This window comes from Triticum dicoccoides, chromosome 4B (genome assembly GCF_002162155.2).
Source record: "Triticum dicoccoides isolate Atlit2015 ecotype Zavitan chromosome 4B, WEW_v2.0, whole genome shotgun sequence".
In the NCBI taxonomy this organism is placed as follows: domain Eukaryota; kingdom Viridiplantae; phylum Streptophyta; class Magnoliopsida; order Poales; family Poaceae; genus Triticum; species Triticum dicoccoides.
This window is the reverse complement of record NC_041387.1, coordinates 474247220-474253354: the sequence shown is the minus strand read 5'-3', so window position 1 is coordinate 474253354 and position 6135 is coordinate 474247220.

The following is a 6135-nucleotide window of genomic DNA, read 5'->3' as shown; positions in this document are numbered from 1 at the left end:
CACGTCAGCGTGGACAAGTCAACGTGGGGCCAGCTCATGGGACACTAACAGGCGGGTCCCGCGCGCAGGGGAGGGGCCGAGCCACGCTCGTCTTCTTCCTCCTGATGCTCCCCCGTGCAGGACATAAGATGCAGGGGAGGGGCCGTGCTGCCGGCGACATGGCGGCTGGGTCAGGCCACCTCAGGTCAAGCAGCGACCACCGGCGAGATCGTGGGACCTTGCCGCACCCATCCCCAGGTAGAGGGGGCGCCGGGGAGGAGCGGAACGACCGTGGCGATGGAGGAATGGGAGCGGGCTTCGGCGGCCCTTTTTGTTGGAGGGGGAGCACTCCGGTGACGAGGAGGCTAGGGAGAGTGGGCGGGGCAACTTGAGGGGACGAGGGAGAGGCTCTGGTGGCGACGGGAGGGAGAGAAGAGCACCGGATGGCTGGACGGGCGGGTGGCCGAACGGTTGAGGTGGCGGCCGTGCGCGGGGAGGCGCGACCAGAGGCACTCCAGGGTCGAACGAGTGGGGTGGGGAGGACCGCGGGAATGAGGGGGCTTGGGTGGACGGCTTGGGAGGAGGAGGGGAGCGCTGTGCTGGTCGGAACCGAGACCAACTCCGGCAAAGTCACGGTGATCGGAGGAGGAAACGACGAGGGAGAGCTGCTCCAGTGGACTAGGAGGGACGAGGAGGGGCTTGGGAGCTGCGGAGGAGTCTAGGGGTCCTTATATAGGCAGAGGGGAAGGCTCTGGAGCTCACGGACGAGCTCCCGACCGAGCTTTAATGGCGGGCAGAGGCTGGACGCGGCACGGGCATGGCACTAGCGGCGCATTCATGGCGAACCACGGCGAAGCAGTGACGTAGGGCGATGCAGAGGCTCACGGGGCAGCTACTAGACATGGTTTGAGGTCGAGACGAGGAGGGAGGAGACGAGAACAGTGGCAAGAACCATCCAAAGCACGAAATCAGCGTGACTCCATCGTGATCACCACGGGCTCTGGTGCAAATGGCGCGTTCTGGCCGGGCCTACCATGTCTAGTGGAATGACCCTAGTGACCTTAGTACAACAAAGGAAATAAATCATTCGAGGGGCAAAGAAGTGATTTGCACTAAGCTCCAAAGTAAACCAATAGCCAAGCGTTTGTGCTGTGCAGTGGGGACACCATCTAGGTAACTCAGTAAATAGCTTGTCTGGGAGGTTTATCTATCGAAGGACTTTCATCCTGGAGGTTTTGAGGGTAAATGGATCAAGATTTACTGCAGTTGCTTTACAACTGCATTTTAGGTCAGAAATGAAGATCATGATGGTGCACTCTCATGGAGTGTCCACTTGAGCTCAAATTGGGCAAGGCTTGATCATTTGGTCAAATGAAGATGCTCACCGGCCAAGTATCAACATTTGGCAAAGCCAAAATGGTACTTGCTTTACAAACATCTCTGCTGACCAGAAACTTGGAATAATTATGGTGATTAAATGGATCAATTAAATGATGCCAAAATGGGTGGAGAGATGTTTTATTGGTAGAAGAATGATCTGGTAATTTATCAAAATTTTTGGAGCAATATAAAATACACTTGCTTCACACCCTGAAAATATTGCCAGAAACAAAGATTTGCTCTTGTGCTCACATAGATGATTGGATGGGTCTGCAAATGGGTGCAAGGGGTTAGTATGAGCACATTAAGGAGTGTGAAAAAGTTCATATCATTTGGATACTCCTAGCTAGTACTTCCTTCACAAAGCTTTCTGTTTGACAGAAACTTTGAAAATTCACTGAGGAAGATTGGCTAGGCAAATAAATTTGAACTTGTGCATCGGGCAATTATTTGGACATATAAACATGATCAAAAAGGTTCGGAGCCACTAGGAAAAATATAAATGACACTTCCTTCACAAAGTGCCATTCAGGACAGAATAGAAAAAGGAACATTGGGGAATTATTTTTGAACATGGCAATGAAAAGTTTTGCCATATTTGATCAATATATGACCCAAAAAATTTATGAGAATTATTTGGGAATTTTAGGAGTGAGGGAAATATAGGTTGCTTCACAACCTAGGGAAATTTGAGTTATTCCTTTAATATAAAAGGAATATTCCCAATAAAAAGAATATTGGGATTTGGGCTAGGATGGAAATGGAAAGGTCTAGGGAAAGATGTGGGAATGACAAGCCAGTATGGAAGCAAAGAAGAGGTCATCTTCTTCAGTTTCCAGACCACAAATACACGGAAAAAGAAAACTCAGGCAAAAACCTCGGAAAAACAAAAGAAAAAGAGAGGGCCAAAAATCAGGCTGTCACAAACCTTACCCCCTTAAAGAAATCTCATCCTCGAGAGTTGGTTGCTCAGGGAACTAGTATGAATATTCTGACTTAAGGAAACCTTTTCCAACTCGGGTGTCCTTTTTCCTTTATTGTTGTTCCCACTAAATTTTTATCTGACTGGCCCTGGGGTAGTTTTATTTACTGTATGCACATTCTGACAGATCTTGCCTTGCTTGTTCATGCTTATATAGGCTCCAATTTCTTTTTAGATCTGCTGACTAGCTGAGTGTGATTTGATTACCACGACTGAAATATATGTCCGTCTCACAAATCCAAAAGTGATTTCCACTGGGTGTGCCACCCGACACTGACAACCTTTCATGTAATGATGATTAGAATTTTCTGATGAAAACTCAAGCTCTGACTCATTGCATTGGGTTTCTCCACTAAATGCAGGTCCTTTGGGTTCCAAACAGTGAGTTAAAACATAACCATTTCCTGACAGATTCTGACTCATCGCAGAAGTTTCTAAATCATTTTAACTGGTTCCATTGTCGTGTGTATCGGATCTGTACCAAATATTTGATTGTCTCCTGTCGCGGCCAGCATAAAGGGTTTGGCATGTATGATAATATCTGCAGACTTGACTGACGGTGGTTCTGACGGAATTTTTTTGTTCACGACAGGCTATCCATGATGGTTCATATAAGTGAGGACTCAGGCTTCCAGTCTGTGATTACTCATGCTGCATCACTAGTCTTGCTCCTTCATTATTGTTTTCTTGGTCTAGATCTTTGGCTGAAAGAGCTGGGCCATATTGTTTCTTCGTATGACCATGGGTACTGTCGGTGCAATTTTTTTTTGCAATTGTAGTTTATCCTCATTGTTTTGATAAGGTAACCCATTAAATGGCAGGTTCAACACCTCTCAAGTTCTGATCATTGGGAAATGATCATCCGAAACCCTTGCAAGAAATCGGCAAATAAATCAGTAGCCACCAGAACAGTCTTTACCACTCAGATCTGGGACATTACTGAAATAACTCAACCATGACTCAGGACGGCCGAAAAGCAGCTCAAAGCATGAGACCGGGTCGATAAGAAGAAGGTGACAGCTCCCTAAAATAGCCAAAAAGCGGCTATAGGGCTACTGTCACAAAAAGAAACTCAACAGCTGTACGAGACGGCTGAAAAGCAGCTCAGACTCGGGACAGTTGTTGAAGAGAGAAACAAAAATCGGCATCCACCCCGGATAACTAGAAACAGCTCAGATCTTAGGCGTGGTGCCGTCATTGGATAAAAAGGGGACAATGGCTCATCAGGATCATTTTCCAGGTCCACGGGTACTTGTATTGAGCTCATTGATGTCGTCAATCCTCATAATCCTTTGTCACACTGCAGTGTATACTAGCTTTCTTCTATTAACCATCCGTACGTGGTTGTCAGATCCTCATCTGAGTGACTTGTAAGATCTTGGTGGTATGCTCATTGCATATATATGAGGACCTGATTCCGAGACAGACGTGTATTCTGACTGATTCTTGATTTTGACCAAAACGTTGCGGATCTGATTCTTGGGATTCACTGTCATATGTTGTCAATTCACAACGTACTACCTTGTACCAATGTCTTACTGAGGAATATTGGCTAGCTTGTGCTCGAATCTTTCATCGGACGACTTGCCGAAGAAGACTGGGTATCGTGCTTCAAAAGCTTACCCCCTTAAAGACTTTGCTGGGGAAAGACTCGGTACCTTATGCCGGAAGCTTTTGCGGTTGCTTATTGAAGAAGACAGGGTACCTTGCACGGGGAATCATGCACGTATCGTACTGAGGAAGATAGATGAATCTTGCCTTGGAAGCTTCTTTGGTATCTTGCGAGGGAAAAGTGGGTTGCTTACACCAGAAACTTCTTATTGTGATATGCGGACCGATTTCCACATATACATACCATCTTAATATTTCTGCTATTGATTTCTTGCATGAAACGGGGTTTTGCAGGACTATTCTCCTTTCTGAGTATATGCCATATATTTTCTTGCTTCCAGGTACATCGAGTTCCAAAATCATCCTCAACGAAATATTAAACTTGTATCTGAGCCATACCTTTGATAATATTCTGTCAACCTTGCACACAATTCATCTTCTTGCTTCATTTTGTTGTGATGAGGGCACCCTAACGCAAACTTGATACTGACGGTCCATCTAGGATTTCTTTTGCATCCAGACAAGATATTCCCAATTTCACTGCAGTCAGCTAATAATTCCATTTTGTTTAGCTGAGTTTCCAAATATATGCATTTCTTGCTGGCTCTTTGGGTCCGGTGTCGGCTGACAAGCAACTTTAATAGGGGAAAAATTTGTAACACCGAAGGCCAAAAGAAAGGAACAAAAGAAACGACTAAAACAAGAGCACACAAGCATTCTACTAAGATAATTAATCAAGAAATCATCACATATTACTGCTACCCACACAATAATATGCATGCACACCTAAGCACACAAATCTCGTGGAAACTCCGGTATTGCGGTCTAGCATGCTGTGACGGTGTGCACGAGGACGAATAAATGTGTGGAAGAATTGGTGTAAACAACGCTACACCAAGTGCTAGCTTAGCCAGGTGGCAACATGAACTAGCTCGGAGGTAAGGACGTACTCGGTAATCATGTAGTGGGACACGAAGGTCGCAACCACATTATTATCAAGCAGACGGAAAAAGATCCGTACTCATCCAAGAAATAGGATTGCGAGGAAAAACTGAAGCTGCTGACATTGCCCTTCCTTGATAACTAAGATCGTTAAGGGTTGCCAACACGACAAAATAAAAGAATGATCCGGGATAGACGCATGTCCATCACCGAAATGATAGGTGGGACTGAAGGAAAGACATCGGTGCGAAACCTGAGCTTCATTTTTGCAAATAGTGTCGGGATCACTTGGCATCACTCTACTGGGACAGAAATGACACCAAACACCAAAAGAAAAGGAACTGGAGAAATGCAAAGGTTGAGCTGTAGTGGATCCGAACCGATGCCAGCTACACTCACTAGATAAATCGTTATCACAACTAAGGCTATATGCATGCTATGCAACAAACAAATGCAACAATCAATTGCAACAAACAACCTGGGGTCTATACTACCGCTTTCTAACGTTCGCGCGGTCTTGGGCGTCCTACAGCCAGACCTGCTCTGATACCAAGCCTGTGGCACCCCGGCTCAAAGAAAACCGGAACGCCCCGTATTCCACCCCAGAGATCAAGGAGAAGTCTTCTGGAATACGACACTACTTAGCATAGAACAAACCAGCTTTCTATTATTACACGAATATGAATAAATGTTTCCGATATTACAATGAATAACATCGGTATGGCGACACTATGCCATCCTCAGTTGCTCTATGCAAGCAGTAGAACAACTCGAAGCTGCGGAATAACTCTAGCAGCGGAACAACGACGATGGTGGTGAAACTCCACTCAGCAGGGACTCTGGCTGGAACACTTATCCTAGCTCGCCAAAACGGAAACCACGACAAGCAAGCAATCAAATCCGGCATGACCTGCAAACTGGCATGACACGCCAAGTCGGTACATTGAATGTACTTGCAAGATCACAATAAACCAAAACCATTCAAGACAAACAATAGCATGGCAATTATAGTATAAACAGTAATTAACATGAGATTATCAGAACAGTATAGCATGAGCAACTTGAACATGATACAGTTAACACAACTTGAACATGGCATGAACATATTAATCCGACAGTACTATCATGCAACATGATGACACTACATGCACCACTTCTTCTGCTCGGGTTACCTCGTAACCAACACATGCATCACTTACCAACCTTGGACATCAAACGACCATCTCAGGATCAAATCAAGC